We start from the raw sequence: 25,815 nt of genomic DNA, 5'->3' as shown, positions 1-25,815 counted from the left end.
TCCTTTAGTCGCTTCATCAATTTCAAGCTACTATTTACTTATAGAAAACTATCGTTACTCTCTTATGTTGATCACAACTAATTCAGTGCCAGAAGTAAGCACCCCTCTGTGGCCGGATTCTGAATATCATGAAAGTTTTATCGTATAATAAATAAATTTCTTTTTCAGCTTAGTCTACTTTTTAGTCATTTATTTCTGTTGTTTTGATTTTGGTAAACTTCATTATCTGTTAAAGGCAAAATTAACGGAAACAAAATAGAAATGAACGGAAGTCAAATGAATCTGAACTAATTAACTATATATGCAAACTGATTGAACTGAAAATTGTAAAAAATTATTTAAAAATAATTATCCTTAAGCAAGATTTGTATGTTTACGTGGCAATCTATTTTCTCGTTTCAAAAATACTCTGTAATAATTTTTCTTTATAAAATAATTCATGAAACGATATCCTTGATTTTCAGAATATTTTAAGCACCATCCAATATCGGTATATCAGATTTCAAAAAAATAAAATAGAAATTTATAATTGAAATTTCTAGAAATACAATGGTTTAAGTTGGGAGTATTACAATTTTTTTTTTATGACATATCCTCTTAGTGGTAGTAAATAAGCAGGTAGTGGTGGGTAAACAACATACGGGCTTACTACAACATGCAGGATTGAATAATGTATCTCATCCCTTCTATTAATTCTGCGTGGGAATATTTTTTTCATATTCAATATTCTCGTTCTTCACATGGACAAAATTATTTAATTTGATTTAATAAATAATAAAAATGATTATTTTGAGAAGAGTGTATTTCAGTATGAAACGCATTCAATATGAACACAATATGTATAACAAGTGAAAACAAACAATTGACTGAGTTAATTGTTGAAATACCCTGTATAGAAATTGTTGAATATCAGTGCTTGCATTATTTTTTTTATAAATAAGAAAAGTTAGAAAAACAAACACAATTATGTCGGCCTTTCGGCCGCATTTTATTTTTTTTTTTTTACAAAATTCGAAATTTTTTTTGGTTTTTCGATAATGTTTCACAAGACCATTAGTTGAAGCTATATACAAATTTTAAACTTTCTATCTTTTATAGCTTTGGAGAAAATGAACACCAAAGTTTAGTCCGTGTCCTATGTTAAGTTTATTTATACCCATATTACAAAAAGTGTTTATTTTTTAAAAAGGACATTTTCTACATTTAAACTTTTGTTCTATTTCTAACGGTTTACCAGATGGGTCCTACAGACCCAAGACCCAGTTGACCTATGTTGCTCATTAACGATCTTGACCTCACTTTTTACATCCTCAACACGTTATAAAAAACTTGATATCTCATTTCGTTTTTGAGTTATCGTGTTTACAAACGGACAAACGGATAGACGGGCAACCGAAAACGACCTAATTAGGTGATTTTATGAACGCCATTACCAAAATTTTGTGCGTAGCATCAATATTTTTTGGCTCTACAAACTTGGGACTAAACTTAGTATACCTTGATATATATTACATATAGACCGGGTATAAAAAAAAACCAGAGAGCTGTTTATTTTCCTGTAAATAGAAATATCGAAAATTTTCAATATGTCGCATATCTAAAAACACTTTGCCGTAGATAGTTAAAATTTTAGATTTAGGACTGTTGTGTATGTTCCAACTATACCTATTTTCGACATTACGTTACATTTTGGAAAACGTAATATCGCAAATTTTCAATTTTAAGATTTCAAAAGAAATATCCATTTTGAGATATTAAGACTTGTTTATAAATAATAATTTATTTCGGGTAGCCCAAGGAAATCCTTAAATATTTGAAATTTTTTTTTCCAATTTTGTCTTCTTTAAGGGAGTAAAAATTAGGGAAAGCAATTTTTTTAAGAAAAGCAAAGGTGTTAGTTTGTAGAAATATATAATTTTGTTTTGTTTTTTATACGGATTAGGATTAGAATAAAAACACTTCGAAATTTCTTGATTTTAAATGTTTTTAATCAAATGTGTTTTTGGGAAGTTTTAAAAATCGTCTATGTGGTTCATTTTTTTAAACTTTTGTTATAAAAATTAATAACAATGATATTGAAAGATTCGAAAATATACCTAATAGCTTTGTTAAGAGCCGAATATCAGGATCTACCCTTTTAAAAATATACCTGATTATATTTTTTTTAAACATATAAAGACATTGTGTGGCCTTCATAGCCAATTTTTTATCCTTTCTCATGTCGCTATGTCAGACCGACAAAACAAGAGTTTCTTTCCCACAACAGTGTGCCTAGATTTTAAAAATTTGTTGTTGTAAAATTTTCACTTTTTCATCCGAAAATCCAACGCGGATATACGAATGCAACTATTTCAAGCAAAATATTTTACGTGTAAATTTTGTAGGCTAACAAAAATTTACCACAATAATAACAAATATATCCCGAATCGAATAAGGATTTTTATCCATTTCTATAATATCACTTCTTATCTCTAAAAATTTGTATTTCTATACCCAATATCACTTCTAATCTCACAGCTTCGAAATATTTGCAGCTGACTTTGGTACATTTTTGGAGCGCAAATATAAGCAAGTAAATATAGTGAAAAAAAAAACAAGTGAAAAAAACAATTTACTGAGTTAATTGTTGAAATACCATGTATAGACAGTGTTGTTTACACTGCCATATTACACACACATATTCTACCTACATATCACATACATAACTGATATTCCCATAAGTGATGTTTACGAAAAAATGTTTCAAACAAAAGTTGTTTATTTTTTTATAAGGAACATTTTTTACATTTAAACTTTTGTTCTATCTCTAACGGTTTACATAATGGGTTCTGCGGACTTAGGACCCAATTGACCCATGTTGCTCATTTACGAACTCGGCCTCACTTTTTACGTCTGGAGCACACTATAAAAATTTCAACTTGATATCTCCTTTCATTTTTGAGTTATCGTGATGACAGGCGGACAGGTAGACAGACAGATGGACAACCGGAAATGAACTAATGAAGTGATTTGTTTATAAAATAAATGTTTATAAACACGTATAACAAATTTTGTTCGTAGCAACAATATTTGTAAGCGTTACAAATTTGCCACTAAACTTAGTATACCTTGATATATATTACATATATACATGGTATAAAAATAGAAATGTAGCTGACGAAACGAAATACGATCCTCAATGACCTTTTGGCAAAAGAACAGTTCCGACTAGCTACGAAACTGTTGATTTGAAATTCAAAAAGCGTCGAAGTAATTTTTCGAATAGTTTGGTTATTTCAATTTTTTAGCTTGTAATTGAAGAAATAATAAGTGTCGAAGAGAAGATATCGATACATCAAGTTAGAAGTACATTAATAGCTCCTTTATAAGCTATTAACATGTTATTTAGGAGATTAATAAAAATATTTATTTAAAAAAAGAGATTATTTCAGGTATTTTTGCCAAAAACAAATATTTTATACAATAATTTTTTAACTGTACTCGTAATTATTACTACTTTCATAAAAAAAATTATTATGATTTAGAAAAGGTACCTTTATGAATGTTGTTTTGTATGTTGTTAAATGGTAGCAAATATAAGAAATTTCCAAAAAAATTTATATTTTTAACTACATTTTAAATCTTTTTATAAGTATATTAAACAGAACAATGTACAGTTAATACAAAACTTTATGTGTATGTAACATACAAAACATCACACAATAACTTCCATTAAAGATGTAAGTATAATATTATAATGTCACAATATTCGTGACATTATTTCGTTCTGGAAATTTGATTTGATTTTATCTTTATAGTCTGGGTCTAAACAACATCAAATCACTCGTGGCAAGAAAAATCTGATGTTGAAAATCCATGACTTCAAAAGTCAACAACATCCTTGAAGTAAAAAAAGAGATTTCAATTTCATGGTAAAAATCAAAAATATTCGATATCGCTGTGTCCAATGTTCCAAATCAGTCCTAAGTTACAAATTTCAACATTCTGCAGATAATGATTTTTGAAGTATGCGAGAAACGTATGTATATACCTATATACTCCTCACCTTCTCGATTTACACTCACGACCGATAAGTATATATACTCAGCCGTCACGTCTACGCTAGGCAAATCGATACACGGATATTCAAAAGGGGGTGGGCAGGGGAGCTTTATTTCCGCTTAAATTCAATAATCACAATTCCGCTGTTATATTGTTCCTTGAATATGTAGAATTTTTCAAAACTAGTCTACATTAAGTAACTAATTGAGATGTTCTTTGAGAGTGGAAATAATTGTCTTATTATACATTTGGCACCACTATCCATTTCTAGTTACCAACTGTAAAAAGTGTAAGCAAAAAGTTCAGTTACATTATTATACCATGTATATATGAAATATACATAGTATATTAAGTTTAGTCCCAAGTTTGTAACGCTTAAAAATAATGATGCTAGGAAAACAATTTTGTCATAGGTGTTCACTAAATCACCTAATTAGTCCATTTCCGGTTGTCCGTCCGTCTGTGGACACGATAACTCAAAAACGAAAAAAGATATCGAGCTGAAATTTTTACAGCATACTCAGGACGTAAAAAGTGAGGTCTAGTTCGTAAATGAGCATCATAGGTCAATTGGGTCTTGGGTCCGTAGGACCCATCTTGTAAACCGTTAGAGATAGAACAAAAGTTTAAATATAAAAAATGTTCCTTATCAAAAATTAAACAACTTTTGTTTGAAACATTTTTTCGTAAACATCACTGTTTACCCGTGGGGGCGCCAATTAGGCGGAAATTTTATAATATGTACTATACTTGATTATCAGTTATGTATGTGTCACATGTTTGTATGTGTAATGTGATAATGAAATCAACACTGACTATGCATGGTATTTCAACAATTAACTCAGTCAATTGTTTGTTTTCACTTGTTTTAATTAAACTTGTACTCTGTTATTTGAGTGGACTAAATAACAATTTCAGATAAAGAGTTTTTCGACTAACGAGGTACGAGTTATCTTGGCCTAGAACTAATTATGCTAACTTCGGGTAGGTTTCAAATTCTTAGCCTCTTTTTTGACAACTTTTGAAAAATCGATAAAGTTACATGCTAAGTTTCACTGCCGTTTGGATCTTAAAGCGTCCAGACAATTAACTTTTTAATAAGCTCCAAATTGTAACTTCAGGGTGCATATTGTTCTTATTAGTAGGCAATGAATGATACTGTAAAATAACAAGAAGCATTCAGGAATACTTGATAAAAATTTGAAGTTAGAATAACATTTTATTTTAAAATAAAAATTTGAAATTTATTTTTATTTTCCAGTCGGTACCGTAATTGTAATACTAAGTGTACACTGTACACAACCCAACCCCCCGTATGGAGTAATTTGTCAATTCTATCACACTTACTAAAAACATTTCATCATGTTATTTTCAAACTTTGGTACAAATATAATTAGATATTCTTTACAAGGTAGTTAGTAAAAAAATCGTAAAAATCTTATTTCAGCATTCCGTTTCAAATAGTCTGATATATATTACCAATCTGTTTGAACATTTATATTTAATCTTTTCAAATCTGACTTAAGCTGTGTTTGAAACTTAAAGCATCGGATGAGATTATAAAAAGATTTTATAATCTACATACTCAACAATATTTAAAAATTTACAAGTTAAGCACCACTTCCGGTTTGATCTAAAAGCTCACATGCTCTGTTACATGCCGGTCTTCGGCTTGACTTATGTGTAATTTAAATAATCTAGCTGCTTGTGTTTGGGAGCAAGTTGCAGAGTGGCGATCGACCTGAAAAACTTTAAAAACCTGAAAATGTCAGGAACGTTTGCGATTTTGGAAATGTAAGAAGGAATAGTCAAGGATCTTAACTCTCGATGAGGAAAAATCATAAATAAATTTCGAGTCTCTGAAATTATATTTGAAGTCAGTCAGCATTAATTTTAGCCTTAAAATTTTGGTTTTTAAGATTTACCTTTGTAAATGATTTTTTTTCAGAATTCGAAGCAAACAGAATATTAGTAAAGAAGAAAATTTTACTAGAAGCAAACAATGTTTTTACATAAAAATTATGCTTTAAAAAAGTCGGGGATCTGATAAAAAAATAATCATAGAATAATTAAGAAAAAGTAAGTAAATTAATTATACTGATGATAAGAATGATTTGATAGCATCGATCTATAAATACTTATGTCTAAAATTGGCATTTACGAATCAGAGGGTCTTAAGGATCAGCTGAAAACTCATTATCGAATTTTCAGGTGGAAAACATTACCTCTACATTTTACTGTGAATTACAAATAATCATATGACTAAAATTTTTTTATATGTTCATTTTTGTTTCAAAAAAAACGCCCCCCCCCCCCCTAAAAAAATCTCGATATAGTACGTGTGCGCTTACAATTTGTAGAATAAATAAATATTCATGCTGAATTGATATATAGAATCCTAAAGCCCTTCAGTCTCTTTACTTGACAGTTTTACTTTATAAATTTTATTTTGAACGCTTGATTTACAACATCTTACCACCAATGTTTAAAGGTATGTGCGCACATCTTCTATGTGTTTGTAAATAATAAATACAAATACCATCCTTCTAATTTTGAAGAAAAGAAACTTATAATAATATTTTAACATCTGTATTTCTGAAACAGGACAAAAATAAAAATGATTATATTTGCTGGTGTGTATGTGTGTAGCAAGAACTATAATATTGTGCCCAAAAAAAGAACAGGCACATCTATTTTAGGTAACCCTAAGCATATTATACAGAATGGCACACCCAAAGCGAAACAGATTTTACTAATAATACAAATAAAAGATTTTAACAATAAAATGTTACAATGTCTATTTATCAGCATTTATTAGTAACATATGGATGGGAACTTAGAAACCATATTTCCGAAAAATTTTTTTTCTTCAACCCATTAATACCAAAACTTCTCTGCCCTAGGCAACGAATATATCAGAAAGACTTCATAAAATTCAATAAATACGACGTTTTAAGACTTCATAAGGAATAAAAAACTCTTTAAGAAGTCTTTTCTGACTTTGTAGAAAGTACTAAATCATATTTCTTTAAGCCACTTTTTTTCTGACACGAGTTCGCCTACAAATACGAGCTTTCTTACAGATATTTTTTCTGAGATTTAGATATGATAGTATACATTCAATAGTATTCTGCGCGATGTATTTGCGAGTGCCCTTCTTGTATGTGCAAGTATTTTCCTGTAATTTAACAGTAACATAGTTGAGTCTTCAATAGTATCAGGATTCGGACCACAGTGCCTAGTCCGCAGCCATTTTCAAATTGATCAGATAATTTTTTCGAGAGTAATTGGGCGATAAATTTAGAACGAGGTCAGACACACTCACACTTACGTACATTTTTTAAAAGATAATATATATATATATATATATATATATATATATTTTTTTTTTTTTTTTTACTGGTAAAGAAATGTAGGTGAAAACAAAATCTTTCTACTAGAAATATGGTAGATGCAGAAGGTAGATCAGCATATCATATAAAGATGCTGATTGTTTTAAAGGCGAACCATTGGTTAAGAATGAAAGATACCTTTAACAATGAAAAAATCCTAGCTATGACAAACTACAAACACCTTGTTAGCTAGGAGATTATAAATGTAACAAGTCGAATTCATACGCAATCAATGAGCCAGAATGGTCGTTTGAAGTTGACAAGGAATACCGATAAAGAAGTGAGAACAGATTCTCGCAATTTCTTTATAAAAGGACACCCGGTGAGTCAAAGACGAAAAATTATATTTTTTTACATTTTGGTAAATATCTATTTTTATTTTATAGATATAATATATTGTTCTTTATAATATTTATGTTTTGTATGTATCCATTTTAGTTAATACGAGTCAAAACAAGGGTTGTTAGTTATTGGATGGTTTTAAATATTTTTATTTGTGGTTCCTGAATGCCTTCAACACATTTTTTACACAGAGAGGAGACACATACTTACGTACGTACATACATATATTTATAGAAAATACTTATTATAATTAACCTAAAAGACAACCGCTCTAGAGTCCTACCTTTCAGATTAGAAAATTCTCTCTCTGCATTCTATAAGAGTGAAACCTTTCATATAATGTTATGATTGTCAGCTGGCGATGTGCTATTTTCAAAGTGATTGAATGTGGTTCTGGTTAACAACGGATGGGATTTAGTTTCCGAATTGAAAATTTCTGTACACAATTGTTTGGCTTGTTAACATAGATCATATTTTTAAATCATAGCCTTTGAGCAAAGATAATAGTGATCTCTAATAGTTTATCTTCAATGGAAAAGACTTGCTGCTTTGCATCAAGGATTTTACACTTTGCAAATTTCACATACAGGTATAATATAACAGCCTATAACGTTCAAAAGCACACGTTGACTTACGTTGGACTGCCTTATACGAATTCAGAGGTATACTTTTCTAAACCCCCCTCTTTTATCCACTATCTAAAGAAATCTATCGTACAAATTAGAAAGTATTACTGTAATATAAAAAAAACTCGTAACGAGCAAAGCTCCATCTCTAAGGTCATATTTTCTCCTCACAAAATGCAATTGAAATGAAATTTCTGTCTCTTAAGGTTTTGAAGATATGAAATTTTTTCTTAAAAGGGCTGAAAAAAGGTCGGGGGTCGACACTGCCGAAAGGTACTTCCTTTACAATAGTTTAACTTTCGGTTAAATTTCCAACTATCTAAATCCTAAAATCCAACAAAAATCGAATTTTTCGCCATAAAGATGGCGAGAGTACACTTTGACACTAACTTAACCTAGATGCCCATTTTATGGAATTTTTTTCTTTACACATTATATTGTTGAATGCCAGATGTTCCGTTCTTCAAAGTATTTGCAGATAATATTTGACCCGATCTGAAAGTTTCGAGAGTAAAACAATGCTGTCTTCAATCATTTCTTGAGTAAAATTTTTATATGTACTATACTAGTTTGACATCAAAAATGAAAAAGCGCAGATAACTAATAAAACTGAATATTGCAACAATATCTCCACCAATATTCAAATTATCCATTAAGTTTAATCTGTTTTAAAACTAAAAGATTTTCAAATAAAAAGTAATAGATGTACAATCATAGTTATTTTGGAAATTTGCTTTTCTTGTCAGATATTTGCTTACAAGTGTAATATTGGGCTTTATTAAACAAATCATCCTCAGAGTTGTTCCCAATATCTTGAAAATTACGAAGTTTATGTAAAATATTGTTATATCTGCTAATCTCATATATTATATTACATTTTTTAGTCTTTAGATTGCTCTTAAAATATTTAAAACTATATTTTGAACATTTGCATTCCTTTAAGACTCTTTCATTGTTAGAGTGTTTTAAAGCCCACCTCTTAATGCTGTTTAAAATCTGTAAGAATTACTTGAGCACCATAAAGGAATATTTACCATCATAAGAAAAATTCTAGCACATAATTTGCACGGGACAAAGTCCCAGTAAAAGCCATTCGATAATTTTACAGGTGTATTTTTGTATTTATTTTATTAAATGTGACCATATAAATCCATTAATATACATAAACAGATAGATATTTCATTATATTTCATCAGCTGTAATAAGAATTCAACCACATTTTTATTAAAAACTTTTACAATTTTTATCTTGTTTTAAAAAATATCCGCTTATTTCTTTATGTGAGTGTGTATTTACCTTCGAGTGTGTGTGTATTTGTGTGTATGTATGTATAATAAAGAGATTATTATTATTTTTTCTTTTAAAATGATTATAACATAACCTAAAAAGAATCTGTTGTTGTATCAACATGGAACGTGATATATCAACAAATTATATTACATTCATTTTTAACAAATAATTTCACTATAATATGGTTTATTTAAATCGTATTTCCAAATACAGATTCAGCTCAAATTATTAAATATTTCAAAAAGTAGCTTCAACGTTACTGTGGAGTGTGTTGAAACTGTTTACAACTATCGAATGTATAATGGTTTATTGAAATAATGTGGAAGCGCTTCTAAACGATTCGTTCTCACAGCTCAGCCAGCGACTCTCATTGCCTTCATATATCACTTAGTTCCCCTTTTAAGCTTCGACTATACCTCTCTTTTGTTCTTGGGACATACCGGTGCCTTCTGCCGTATGAAAATTTCACTTCGAAATTGTTTCAATAAAGCTGTTTGGCCTCGTTGGAAAACATTATTCCTATTTTTCGTTAAAATATTTTATATTTTACTTAATTTTCTTATGTAACTGTGCAAGCTTTCATATTCCATTGCCATTAGTTATTCCAGGACAATTTTGGTCTTTTTTATTTACAATTTTCTTTTGCCTATGCAAACCGTGTAATTTCAGATTGGTAAAGTAGGTATGATTGTCTCTCTCTTATGATCTTAAATGGTTTTTCGGTCTTCATTGATAAAATTTCGTTGAACTATATTGTTACTTGAATATTGTATCATCCACTAAAATTGGCTGACCTGATCTTTTGACGCTGATAATTTTATGAAGACTTTCTTCATATGAGTATATCTTACTCTGGCCAACAGGCTATTTTGCTTTTTGCTCAGCTATGTTGCATTTTGTTGGCATTAATTTGAACGACTCGTATAGTTTGTTATCAAATTTTCGTTGATTGTGGTGTTAAAATCCAGCTTTATAAGTTTAGATATTATTCTAAAATTTTTGAGAGCACCTTTCAGCTTTAAAACTTCAAATGCCGATTGAAAATGAATTGAATGTGTTCTTCTACGCCATTATTATATTTTTAAATAAAAATTAAATAATGCTTGACACCTAAAGCAAAAAGGTTTTGCTTGGTTTCGTTCATTGAATCTATGTAAAATTGAATTGTTCCATCTTCGGTTTTCCCTGCTCTTAGACCCTCTGCATCTTAAAGAGGTATAAATTTATGAAACATAAATTTAATCTACAAGGTGTCTCATTAAACTTGTGAGCTATAATTCGAAAAAAAGGTTATGCAAAAAGAAATCTACAAAATAAAAAGTTATCAACAGGAAAAGGTGTACTAGAATCGTCACTATGAGATTGACCACGACTAACGAGGCCCTTTAAAAGTCAACCTTTGCTCATTATTGGTGACGAGATGAAGGCGTAATTTAAATCAGAAGTTGGCAAAAGTCTTAAATCGGTTATGTACACTCACTGTCAAAAAAAGTGCCACAGTTAAAACATTCTAAGCGTACTCATCATATGTTATGTTATAATAGTAACACTTAGAATGTTTTAAAACGAGCATTTTTTGTGACATTGAGTATATATTGTAATTAGAAAAATTATGTATAGTTTCAATTTCATTCAACTTTGCCTCTATCTTTTATCAGGAAAAGCAAGGGTAATAACAGAGCAAGGGCTGAATGAGTCAGCACTATGAGGATCAACCTCATAGATCATAAATATGAATAATTGGATCTCTATAACTTCTGTAGGTGGTAAATGCTTTTCACGGCTGAACCTTTGCCACCTATACATAATGAAAACTCTTACATTATAAATCTATCACGCCTGTAAGGAGGAATGTAATTGATATTTGACTAAAAATTAATCATTGTGCTCATAGAAACTTTTGTTTAATTTGTTTAAAAGAACAATTTCTTAAAATATCAAATGTTCAAAAGCCATTTTTAATGAAAATCCTGCAAGGTTCTTTAAAGAAAATTATTTTCCGATAATTTACAATTAATTTTTTTATCATTGATTCATAATAAAACGACTTAGTGTAACTGTATTGAATCATAAAACAAATGAAGAGGGCCACTCCAGACATACAATCACATGTAGAACACCACTACAAACGCATTGTGGGTTTCATAGGGGATTATTTATGTGTGGTACTCACACTTGCACACTTTCTCGTACATATTCTCGTACTATTTACTGATGTGCAAACAGAAGAAGTGTCAATATTTCCTGTACTACATAGTGAATCGACCGCTGTTCAATCGAATAAGTACGAAGCGACCGATGTTTCGTTATGAGGCACCGTTATTGTCAATATTTTAAAACTTTATTCTTCCGAATTTTTAATATATACTATGCGAACGTTTGGACGATTTCTTAACAAGTATTTTCGCTGTTATCAAAATATAATCGGAGCTAAAAAATAATTGTATCATTCGATTTTTTTTAAGAAAATAATTTAAGAAACATTTTGACTACCCATTTCGATTCAAGTTATTTTCTATGGTAATTTTGACTCAAAAATTACAAAAACTATAACCACTTGGACGCAAAAATTTTATGGTTCAAGATATTACGCCATCAACTGACTGAATTTTCAAGTTGAGGCCTGTGAAGCTAATATCTCAAAAGCAGTTCATCGCGTCGGTTTTTTTTTTTATAAAGGCGTTGTTTCCGCAACTTTCAAATTAATTTTAAATTTTAAATGGAGAACCTACCTCATTTAAAAAAATCGAAAATAATGAAAACAATTAGCACATCCTATGCCGATGAAAATTATTTTCTGAGGTTATTTTGACTCAATAATTACGAAAAATAATGATTATTTGGCACAAGACGCATGATATTTCAGCACATTACGTCTTCTCAGGACATTAAACTGTCTAAAAATTCAACTAAGGATCTGTGGGCGTACATCAGCCCATCATAAGAGCAATGTTGTTATTAAAATCGGAGACAAAAACAATTAAAATTTTTTTTGGTTTTTTTTCCTCTTAAAAAAAATTTACTCCCGAGTTTTACTCGCGATTTCAATCAAAATTTTAAGTAATTTTTTCCCAAAAATTACGAAAGCTACCCTTATAAGAACCTAGCTTGAGATCTCTGAATAAACTGATAAGCATGGCCAATACTAAGACTATGCGTGGAAGACTATTGAATCTCGGAATTGTTTGTGATGTTGCTGGTCTCTGCTTATGAATAGCCTGAGGTATCAAAATTTTTTGTTGTATGGAGTCTCACTGAAGATTATTATGGCGTGGCTTAAAAAATGGCTACGTATTGTGTGCAAACAAGCTTTTGACAGTTTGTTTACATTTATTTTTTAATTAATCTAAATGAAATTTTTAATTAATTCCGATCAAATTCAGGTCAGAAGAATTTTAGAAAAGCAGAGAAAATTATTGCAGCTTGATTTTTTATATAATGTGGTAAAAATAATGAAAATAGTGATGTTGTGAGTTTCTCAGCACTGTATTTGCAGAGTGTTAATTTAGAAGATCGACCACATGGAATAAATGGATCAGTGACAAAAAATGGAATAACTTAACAGTTTTTTTTTTTTTTGTCATAATATATTAAAAAATGATTTTTTTTTTATAAAAGGGGAACATCCACGTTTTTTTCTTGTACTGCCACAAAATATTAATAGAAAAACCAACAAGAGCGTTTCTTGAAAAAACACTTTTATTCCAAGATGGTGAAAATATTTTTTTAAAACAAAGACATGAATACTATGAACAAGTGCAATTAGGAATGGAATAATAAAAAGAACAACATTCCTGATATATTCGTCCTTTAAAAAGCAAGTTGTATTAAATGTTGATTTGATAATGTATTTTTGTTGATTTGATAATGTATTTGGAAAAAAAAATACAAGAACGGCAATTATTCTATTTATTCCTTAAAACTGTACATTAAAACTAGTTTGATATTAAGCCACCAGATGTAGTGACCAAAGTGGTCCGTTATCAATAAGGTTATTTTATTATTATTGAAACAAATGAAACTTCATCATTCTTTGTAACATGCACATATGCATGCATGTTGGTGCTTGTACTTGGTGAATATATATCCTTTAGTATTACAATTATCTTAACGATTGAAGGGTATTTTATTATGTTGGAGTGAGTAGTCCTCTTCGTAACTAACAGTGTATGTTATAATATAGAAGAAGAATCATCATCTTCTCATTCCTTGTCCGTTTTCAGTCTGTCGAATTGTGTACAAGGAAAGAAGAAAAGAAGAACAACACAGAATACTAGCAGGGCTATCAACAATATATGAACTAACTGACTTGGCTGTGTGGTGTCGACTTGTTAAGGTTTGGACTATCGTCATCTTTTCACAAAGTACATTCCGTTTATTGTGTAGGTAGAAGATGTATATATGGAAGAGTGTCGTACCTTGGATCACAATTTATGATTATATGCTTTTTAAAGCTATTTTTCTAAAATATAACAATGTAAATAGGCTATTTAATATCATTAATCCTACACCCTGTATATTTTTTGAGGATTAAAATATTTAAAGAGACATAGAAAATTTTATATTTTATTAATATTTGATCCATAATACAAGATCACAATAATATTATGATAATATACCATGGATTATCTCCAGCGACTGCATTTGGGTGCGTCGACGGCTTTTCTTTTTACTTAGGATAAAATCGACTATTTCCCACTTGGACTGCGCTACCTTATAAGAACAAATGACAAAATAATTGCAACATTAAAATATATCCTTAATCTTGATCAGAGGTACATTATATTGTTTTGATCTAAGGTACATGATGTGCGTTTTTTCAAATATTATGTATTTTATTTCTTTATTAATTTAACAAAAAAGCATCTGTTCAACCTACCTCTCAGTTGCTAGACTTATGTTGAGTAAACTTTGTCTTTGTGTAATTGCATAGATAACAATATCTGGCAAGAAGTTTTAGTGACCTAAACTTCATTGTCTCCAAGGTACAATAGTTTACTCTTTATGTTTATATACATCACCTTTCTCTCTAGATATCATTGGTTTTATTAAACCATGTTTATTGTGTATATAAGGTGAGAATACCATACGTAAATTTAGTCAGTATACTTAAACCGATCACGAACTTTAATCGTATTCAATCAAAACCACAAAACGATTACAGACGTTTAATTTAAAAAAATTCGATACAATTCATCACACAAACTTTTTATCGACCTTTTCTAACGGATAGGCAGAAAACTCTTGTTAAGTTTATTTAAAGTGAACCACTTACATGATTTTTCAGTGCAGAAATAGTAAGTGGTTGTTTACTAAACAACTGTTTAATAACTTAGAACTAAATTAATAACTAATAAATAATGTTTAGATTGCACAATCTGATATCACAAAATGTAACTGTTAGAGTCACATGGCTTAAGAGTTTCATTTCAAGTCATAGAATGCTTGAAATGTTAAATATTTTACGCAAAACAATTATGCAGTCTAGTGATAGAAAGTAGAAATATTATAATGTTTATTTTTCTATTGAAACGTTAACAATAATAAAGCGCTTAAAACTGAAATTTTAATAAGCCGAGGGTAAGGTGTAGTGCGGCCCTTGAGGTCTTCGCGATAAAAAAATAAAAACTTGACCGATTCCAAACGACTCGACGCGGATCATATTGTCGTTAACGTCAATATGATCCGCGTTGTGTCAACAAAGCAGGCCATACTTTTTTCTCTTTTTTCTACTTTTTTCTCTGGAAGCAACATGTCAACGAAATCGATATAATTTGTTGTTCCCGCAATATTGATGAACACTAACATATATCTTGATACGCTCACAAGTTAATTATTCATATTTATTAAATCTGTGAAAGTTCTTTGGTTTTGTTGATAGGTTTATCACATGTATATCGCCAAATGTATTTTAGAGAAAAAAGTATGGCCCCTTTTTTACACTTGCTCAGTGCAGATTTTATGACGCAAAGTATCGTACGTACACAAACACACACACATACATACTTCTTTTCAAAATTGGTGTTAATGCCTAGTCCTTACCATGTGAAACTTAAAGATAAGTTGAAAATTTCGAATTCGAATTCGAAGCCATTACTATAACTTTCTATACTGGGAAGTTAATAAATGAATTCCCATCTTCGAACTTTGTATGAAATTCTAAATAAGTCTTTTGTCATCTATTTTATTCCATTGTTTGCAAAAATAAAAACTTATGTAAAAACTTTAACTTCGCAATTTTTTTTGTTGTGATAGGAAACATTGGGCGAAGGCGCCAATTAAGCATATATATTTTAAAGAGAAAGTTTAATCTAAATTATCCCAAGGTCCTTGTGCTTATGTTTTCAATCTATAACTATTGTTAACTTATGCAAAAGAATCCCACAGAGTCATGGTAGTACTGCCTCTAAGTCCAATTTTCAAAAATTTCGGAAATGTGAATGATAAACTAGCCTGGCAACACTGTCAACGAGACAAATCTCCAAAATACATTAAACGTTTTATGGCCTTCGAGGTCTTTGTTCTACGCTTTAAGAACTAACATTTCTCGAATTTCCATATAACTTGGAGACGTGTACACAGACATATCATCTGTTAAATCGTTTACCTACATACTTTCGATCCTCAAGGCATACTAGATCCTTTCAAACTTGATTCTCAAGGCGTATATGCTGTTTTTGTGCATAGATCTTCGGCTATTTGAATGATCGAAGGAGGAGTGAAAATAGATTTGTGAGAATGCCACTGATTTGTAATAATGATTAAGCCCAAAATCATAAACATATTAGTCTTCTTTAATTCGTTAGTACTTGAGTTTGTATTGTTCAAGTGGAAAAGAAAATTTATATTTCAAATCCCAGTTTTCCACTAAACGGACCAACAAAAACAAAATACAAACTCCTGTCGAATAAAACAAAACTGCAAACTTTTTTAAGACTGGGAATGTTATGGCCATTACAGTTTCAATTTTTTTCAGGTTTTAGAAAATATAAACACAACATAAACTCAACTGTCCGTTTAGTTAACTTAATCGGTACACTAAAGGACTGGCGACAAATAATGTTTTTAGACTCAAGGCTTCGAAATTGTATAAACCAGCCCACTACGGATACTCTGTTATTAACAGAAATAGGAAAGATGAGAAACTGTCATGATCCAGGTCTTCCGAACCGGCCAACCATAAGATAACAGAAAATAAACTAGAAAATAGAGTCAATGTACACTTCCCTGTAACGAGAGTTATAGGTATCTACCCAAATGTGCTTGACATTCAAGAATTGCTTAGGCTGGATAATATGGTTACAGTGCACATCATGCAGAGTGTATGAAGTCTAATAAGAGAAGTAGCCAGGTGCATAAAAACAATGACGGGAAATTTAAGAATGCCTTATTCTATGCTATTAGTCAAGCTACAATTAAATACATTACTTCAATGGTGATAAGATTAAAGATAATGATGAGTTGTCGTATACCGCCTTGAATAATCGACGGCAAAGTATGTTAACGTTGGGTTTCTAGCCACAGAGATGTGACGGGATATCCAGAAACAGACTTACTTCCACAACCTGAAGCTATAAAGCACCACGTTATTGACTCACCGCTGCCACCGATCTAATCGGGGAAAGTTGTCTAATAAAATTACAAAGAAAAAGGAAGAACAGTTTGTATCATCGCTCAATTTTGTGACCGTTAATCTATACAAATAGGTTCCAGATGCTACTGAACAGACAAGATTTTTGTCTGCAAAACTAGTTTCCCGTGATGAAACCGAAATAGATATTGAAACCGGGATAAAACTGAAAAAAGCGGCATCATATGTGGCAAACTCTGCGATGAATGTAACGAATATGGAAAACTGTCGTTCTTAAATATTCAGGTAATGATTTTTAAATGATCCAGTGGAAGCAGATCGAAAACTAAGCGGAAATGGATATTGAGAAAATAATCAGCTTCGCTAAGGGCTGGAAATGCTTCAAAGCATAGGTGAGAGCTCAAAGGATTGTTATTATTAAAAAGGGTAAGAATAGGCCGCAGTCCTCCGAGTGCCTATCGGAATTATCGAATAAGCCCTCCAACCTAATCTAACCTATAGATGAAGCTAGATGTGACTTACATTTATAGATTGGGAAAAATTGGTTTGCTTTAATATATTAACAGAAAAAAATTTAAATAGGCAGAAGAAAAGCTATGTTTTTGAAACTAAGGTTAGTCCACTCGGCTAACGCTATCGATAGTAAATTGAAGTAACGCTATAAAATTTAGTTGATACAAAGTATTTAAACAATGTTATTTATATTAGTCATAGTATTATACACATGCTGTATTATAGGTTTACAAACAGATAGATGCGTAATAATATTTACTAACGTAATAAATAGATACCTATATTATCAATAATATTGGTGAGTAAAAAATGTTATCTGATTTCATTGTAATGTTGTTGAAATGCCAAAATATTATTAAAACAAGGAAAAATAAACAATTGACTGAGTCAATTGTTGAAATACCATGTATAGACTATGTTGATTACACTGTCACATTACACATGCATACATATCACACATACATAACTGATATTCCCATATAATGCATACTATATAATTTACGCCCAATTTGCGCTCTTACGGGTAAACAGTGATGTTTACGAAAAAAAGTTTCAAACTAAAGTTGTTTATTTTTTTATAAGGAACATTTTTTTACATTTAAACTTTTGTTATATCTCTAACGATTTACAAAATTGGCCTATGTATCCCCAATTGACCTATGACCTATGTTTCTCAATTACGAACTCGGCCTCACTTTTTATGTCCTGAGCACGCTGTAAAAATTTCAGCTTGATATCATTTTTCGTTTTTGAGTTATCGAATTGACAGACGGGCGGACGGACGAACAACCGAAAATGAACTTAGTAGGTGATTTTATGAACACCTATACCAAAATTTTGTTCGTAGCATCAATATTTTTAAGCGTTACAAACTTGGGACTAAACTTAGTGTATCTTGTATATTACATATATACATGGTATAATAAAAGTAATGTTAGATTAACACTGGTGTTTTCGGATGAGTATCACTGTGCGGCTCGAAAATCAGATATATTGAAGAGATACGTTGGCACGTTGTTGCAGTAAACAAATAGTAAGATTATGTACAGTTAATAATATGCATTATTTCCTAGTTTCCCATGTACAAATAAACAAATCAACTAGATTTAAAAAAAGACCGCAATAGGTCATTTAAGCTTGTTTAAACCTCTTTACAAATATTCTACCTTTTTTTATTTTGCTGTGGTTTCGAAAAAGGTATAAAAAATTGAATATTTGTAGAAATGTTTTTATAACACTTAAATACTCGATTGCGGTTTAGTTTTAAATCATTTGACCTAGTTTGATTCTCATATTTGTACATGGTAGTATAGTCAATTATATCCTGGCGATTTATAATCCTTGGCATAATAATTTCCTTGTCGTTTATGACAGGGAATACTCAAACATTCATTAAAAAGTTAACCACTATAAATTAACCACTATTGAGGCAAAAAAATTTCATTCGTTATCATAGGAACATTACTTGAAATAACTAAGGGTAACTTGAAATTTAAGAAGACAACTTGAGGCTTATCCATAGTTATTATTATTTTTTTATCCATATCTATAAATGAAATATATTTTTTACAACAATGTTCTTTAGTCCAACTTACCTCCGTGTTCATGTTAAAATTAGGTCAAATTGAAAAGACGAATATATTTATCAGGTATATGAAGAAAAAATGCGCATCCCAGGAGTTGCGTTAGCTAAGCGAATTACCTCAGATATTGCAAAAATAACTCGTCTTTCTTAAAATCGAATATTGCATTTTTAATTTATCAATCGTTAATTATGAATTTGAATGTATTCAACTTATACGCGGTAAGGAATGTATGGCGTTTACTACAATGCAATACACTCAAATATGGGTTAATAGGTGGCTCTTAGGTATTGTATTAAATAGTCTTAATCTGTAATAAACAAAAATTTATATTTTAGGGGACAATGGCTATCCATTAGAGTCGTTGCTTATTACACCAATAAACAATGCACAAGCGGAGACACCTGAAATGAGGTACAATAATGCTCATCAAACGACACGTGCTCTTATCGAAAGAACAATTGAGAAATTCAAATCACTTTTGGCGTTGCATCCTAACTACTTGTCCAGAAGTATTGTGAGTATCGGCAACCAATATGAGCCAGGCGCCCATGCTGCATTGACCCATAACAATTGATAATGTTACTATTCTCACAATACAATTCTCTCAATGGCGTTCACACCGATACAGTATGTTTCATTTTCGAGATACAGAATGCTAAAGTTAATCCAAAAGACTTCTCATAAACTTTTCGATTTCACTTGTCACTTTTTAGGAAATAATTTAATTTAATTACACCAATAGTATGTATGAGGATTCCCGAGCAGGTATTTTAAAGAAAATTTGAGTACGTTACTATTTTTTACAATTATCAAATTATTTTTAACCGACTAAAAAGGGAGAGGTTGTCAAGTCAACATATAGTTATTTCTTTATTGGATAGGGTAGTGTCTTTTTTATTTATCTTCCATTTTTGGATAGGGTATACTTTGAAGTTGGTACTACATAAATTTAAAAATGGTTCAGCCACTGAAATTTTATCTTGTGGGTCGATTTTCTTATTGATTCTATCAACAATACTAACTTAGTATTCATTTCTTTGCCAATTGTGATTTCTGTGTAATTATTACTCACAAGGAAATTATTAATTGGAGTAATTATTTTTTACTTTTTCGTGCATCTTTGGTCGTTTTTTACAAAAAACATTTACGTATTGAGTAATCAAAACTATTATAATTTCCATCCATGCATTTTTCGTCTATCTTACTTACTTTTCGAGAAAAAAAAAATTTACCTGAGAAATTAAAATTAATCAAAATGAAATAAATAATTAATAAAAATTAAACAATTTTATTAAAATAAACTAGTTTAACCAATCGTCCATGTGATATAAAATAATTTGACATAATTATTTGTATCGAGAATATTTTCCTTAATTGAATACTCAAATGTTCGTTTTGCTTATGGGACCCAAGGAAGCGCAGTGCGATGTTTGAACTAATGTAACTTAGTCTAGGACCTATGACCTACTAGTATAAAGCGATTGAATCTAGTATGTATTTAGTATATAAAAAGAATGGTAACTTTAGTTTGGCAGATTCTTGAAGAGGCACTAATTACTGTATTAAATTGAAATATGTATTTTCGTTCTTATAAAACTTTCTGAATAGGTATACATTGCAATATATGGTTTACCAAAGATTATTGTTTTTTAGCCAGACAGACACTGGTTGTTTTGACAGCTGGCGGATGTCATACGCAGGCGCAATAATGCGTTTTCTACAACAAAAAAAAGTCGTGTTAGGTGTTTGGAAAACGACTTACCTTTTTCAATTATAGAATATCCTTAAGGAAATCTGGAGTTCAGACGTGTGAAATATTTTTTTCATGTATCCTATATCTTTTTTTCATAATTAACACATTTCCACTCACCCATTTAATTAGCTTTTAATAATTTAAATTTATTGCTATTAAAAGTTTATTGTTTTACATCATTATACTACTTTTAGTCAGTCGCTTAAAAACTTTTCATTCTTATTTCGATTATGCTAGTTCTGTATAATGAATAAAGCACTGAAAGCAATACTTTCTGCCTCATAAGGTCTGTTAGATGAAAAGTATCCAATAAAGCAGATAGTGTTTAGCCAGTAAATCCGTATTAAAATTTAGAATCTTTTAACAATTAGATATCGCAAGATAATGAATAAAAAATTTATATAATCATGTTTATATTAAGCCACCCAAAATATATCTCTGTGTAAAAGAGTGCGTTTTTTTGACACAGAATACTTTATACCAGGGATGGGCGAGTTATTTTAAGTCGTAGTCACCATTGTTATAACTTTATTGTGTGTCATAAACTCTATTATGTGTCTCTTTATCCAAGTCCGCATTGCTCATAGAGGAAGAAGCGAGCCGAGTATACGAATCTTCTACCTATCTCAGTTTCTCTAATAGTTATAAGATAGGTAGAAAAAAAAATGTTGTCTCTCTGTCTTACTCGTATATTAGATTGTCGTTGGTTAGGTTGTCACTGTCATACTCGTATTTTAAGTGAGGAGTCCGAGGGACTTCTCTTAGTAACATTTGCCCATGCCTGCTTTATACACAATACTTACATAGTAGGAACTTTTTAACACTACTGTCTCATTCAGTATAGAGAAATTTACTTGTCGATTCAACAAGGGAGTCTTCTAGCTTCTTCATTTTGCTTATGTATTTTCATTCCTTTACAATTCTATTGTGTTTGGATATTTCTTCTCTGTCGTATTGTGGAAATCTTTTCCCATCACAGTGTATGTATGCGTACGTACATACAGTCTTTGTATAAGATTCAAACTTAAGGATATGTATATTATATGTATAAATGTATATACAGGGTGCCACGGTGACCGCCCATTAGAAGTTTCCGGAGAACCAGACATAATAGAAATCTGAAAATTGGTATTCCATCATACCTGCTTGGGATTGTTTATACCGGAAATTGACCCTAAAATCTTTATTTCAAATGGAATGCCCTATTTATTTTGACATAACTCACTTAAGTCAATAATTCTGAGTTTCATTTGTAATAAAGTGACCCCCCTTAACAGTTAAGGTTTTTGAGATAAACGATATTTCTTAGAAATTTACAGCATGTAGACGTGTTGTAAAAAGGCTGTAACTTCTATACTAAATTAGGTAGAAGGTTCCAACTAGGCTTATTTAAGTGCTAAAGAATTCAGCCACACATCTAGAAAAACATCTTAAAAACAATGAATTTCCTGTTTGAAGTATTTATAATTGCATCTGCATTCACAAGTGTTAAATTGCATCAAAAATCAATTTTTTTTAAATGGAACCACAATTTTTTTATTCTCTAATTCGATTCTTGAAAAATTTCCAACAAACTAATAACATTGACAGAAATCAAAACTGACAAATGTGAAAGTTATTTCGGGAAAAAAGGAAATTTTATTAATTTTTTTAATTCGAAGTTCACTTTTAAGTTCGTTCTGTGAAGCGTATTGCCTAGTTGGCCATGAACTATTACCTTTACGTTAATAAGAAATTTTTTAATTTCATACTATCCTTGTTTTTTCCATTTAATCGTTTAAAAATGACATAAGAGAATCTGCAATTTGGTCGTATAAGTACAGAGAGAAACTTTTCGAAGCCTGTTATTAACGAATGTTTTGGCATATTATGAAACCCATCCTACTTCTTCCATTAGAACTGCACAACGAAATATGAGTATTACAAAATCATATCTATTCAGAGAATATTATCAAAACTAAGAAATAAAAAATTGGTGTCCCATTTAAAAAAAATGATTTTTGGCATAATTTAACAATTGCTGATGTTAAAATATTTCAAAGAGAAAATTGGTTTCAATCGCACGTGTGCCAGCACCTTTTAGCTCTTTAATAAGCCAAATATGAACGTTCTACCTAATTTAGTATGGAAGTTACAGTCTTTTTTCCACACGCCTATTTGCATCAAAATTTTCAATAAATATAGTTTTTGTCGAAAACCTAAAAGATTAAAGGAGTCACTTTATTACAAAAGATTCTCATCATTATTGACTTAAGCGAGCTATGTAAAAATAAATAGGGCATTCCATTTGAAATAACGATTTTAGAATCAACTTTCCCTATAATTTCCCCGATATATCCCTAGCAGTTATAGAGGAATATCAATTTTCAGATTTTTATTTTGTTCGGTTCTCCAGAAACTTCTAATGGGCCGTCACCGTGGTACAACCTGTATATACAGATTACTACTAGTGTGTATAAAATACATACATGAAAATATTACACATATAATAATACTATAGAAGAGAGGGTCTTTGACCATTCGTCACAGACCTTGCGCACAATCACCCATATAAATACACAACAAATACACAATAACCAAAATGAAAAAATAAATACATTCAACTACTTACTACTATATCTATACAATAAACTAACACGTTTATATACATAAATAGTTATTTATAGTTTATTTTAAATTATATTACTGAGAGAGAAAGTCATTTGTGTCTAACTATAGTTTTTGTAACAAAGTTTCTCATCGAACATTTCACATTTTACGGATGAGAACTAAAATGCAAAAATTGAACAAAAATTAAAATTTATAGTGATCACAGCTAAAAGTGAACCACTAACTTCTATCAAGAGTCAATTTCGCTGGACACTGAGCCGTCACCGTTTTGAATTTATTTGAGAAGTGATACACCAGAGGATATTGAGTATCTAAAACCAGTCGAAAAACAATTATATTTATAAACAATTAATATAATATATATCGAAAACTACTTCGTCCTTTCTGGGTTTCCTAATTGAATTGTATTTGAAGTTTAATTTTTAAATCTAATTTAAAATAATGAAATTCGTAGGACATAAGTCTGGTCGAATACAGTTTATAAAATTTTCTTTGCCTTCTTTAACAAAACTGCAAAAAGGTTAAAAATAAAAGCGCAACTGATTCTCATTCATTCATTGATAAAATAGTTCACTGTTAATAGATAAAGTAATGATAGTAGAGCCGCTCTTGTTTGATCACTTCTGAGATAACAGATGAGTAGTTGGATTAAGTTTAAGACCTTTGTACTCTGATCTATTTCACAAGAAATTATCCGATGGATTCAATCTATCGGCCGAGTTGTAGCGATGTTTATCGTTACACTGTAGATACTGCCCCCCCTACCTCTTTGCCATACAATGTCACATTTCGCTTACTCACCCCCCCCCCCTTAACGTGTGACATAATTAATGGACGGTCTTTTATTAATGAGACGACTTTGCAATATCTAATATTTTAAACTATGGAAAAACGTAACTTGGAAAGAAAAAGATTAAGGTGGAAGCTTTCATCTCACGTGATTTAAGCTATAAATATTCTACAGAAAATGTTATCGTGAAACTAAAAATATAATAAAAAATAAAATACCATAGAATTATACAAGTAAACTAGAAAATTGTTAAATATTTTTAAATATAATTTAAGTAAATATATTTTTTACAACGCCCACTCGGGAAGTAGACTTTTCGAGCGCTGTATGTCACCTTCAAAATACACAATAATCGCATACTTAACTATATGTGTTTCATAAACGCACATGTTCGGTTATAGGTGTTTCATAAACGCACATGTTCGGTTATAGACTACATAATTGTATGTACTACTGACACGCCATCTGTACTAAAAAAAAATAAGTAATCAATCTTAACCCTCATTTATTAAAGTTACCACACTGATTGTGTCAAACGCGAGTGTTACATACAAAAAAACAAAATTAAAAATTGAAATTAAAATGAACGAGCAATAAAAATTTGTATGCAATAAAATTTAAATTTAAAATAAGTAAATAAATCATTTCTCAAATTGATAAATTTCTCTCAAAGTCAACTTCCCGAGCGATTGTTGTAAAAAGTATTGAATGCTACTTGCGGAATAACTAGCAAATATGACAGTCGTGATTACGGCATTCGCTCTAAGGTTATGAGACATTCTTATGAAGACTCGTGTGGTTGTCGCAACTCGCCTACGGCTCGTAGCGACATCTACCACACTCGTCTTCATAAGAATGTCTCATAACCTTACGCTCATGCCGCAACACCACGACTGTCAGATTATTTGCTAGTTATCCCACTTGTAGCATTAATAACTATTATAATACTTATTGTTAATATATATGACACATACATACATACTAATAATACATATTATAGTACATCAGTACATGTTAGAAGGAGCACATATGATAGATGTGTACATATGAATCGAATAAGGATAGATAAAATTAATGTAATGGTAATAAGACAAGGTAAAGTGTTAAGTATTGAGGTCGTATGAGACGGTGAACCATGACTGTTGCACTACTGTTGTACTGTAGTATTATAGCCAAGCACTCACTGCCTGAGTCTATACAATTGAACCGAGTGAACAACAGTTTTGATATTGTATGTGTGTGTGTTTATAAGTAATGCCTTGTTTCTGTTCACTCCTCGTC

The 25,815-nt window shown here is 30.5% G+C and overlaps 1 long non-coding RNA gene across 1 annotated transcript; it reads left to right on the top strand.

Annotated features, from left to right (window-relative positions):
* Nucleotides 1–553: 553 nt before the first annotated feature.
* On the top strand, nt 554–25,471 carry LOC123305733. The gene is made up of 4 exons (XR_006536852.1): nt 554–565; nt 7,482–7,488; nt 15,132–15,143; nt 24,810–25,471. It is a non-coding gene; the product is annotated as an uncharacterized LOC123305733 (long non-coding RNA).
* The last annotated feature ends 344 nt before the right edge of the window (nt 25,472–25,815 follow it).

The sequence above is a fragment of the Chrysoperla carnea genome, chromosome 1 (assembly GCF_905475395.1).
Source record: "Chrysoperla carnea chromosome 1, inChrCarn1.1, whole genome shotgun sequence".
Lineage (NCBI taxonomy): Eukaryota > Metazoa > Arthropoda > Insecta > Neuroptera > Chrysopidae > Chrysoperla > Chrysoperla carnea.
Note: the sequence above shows the minus strand (reverse complement) of the source record. Positions and strands in the feature narration are given on the sequence as shown.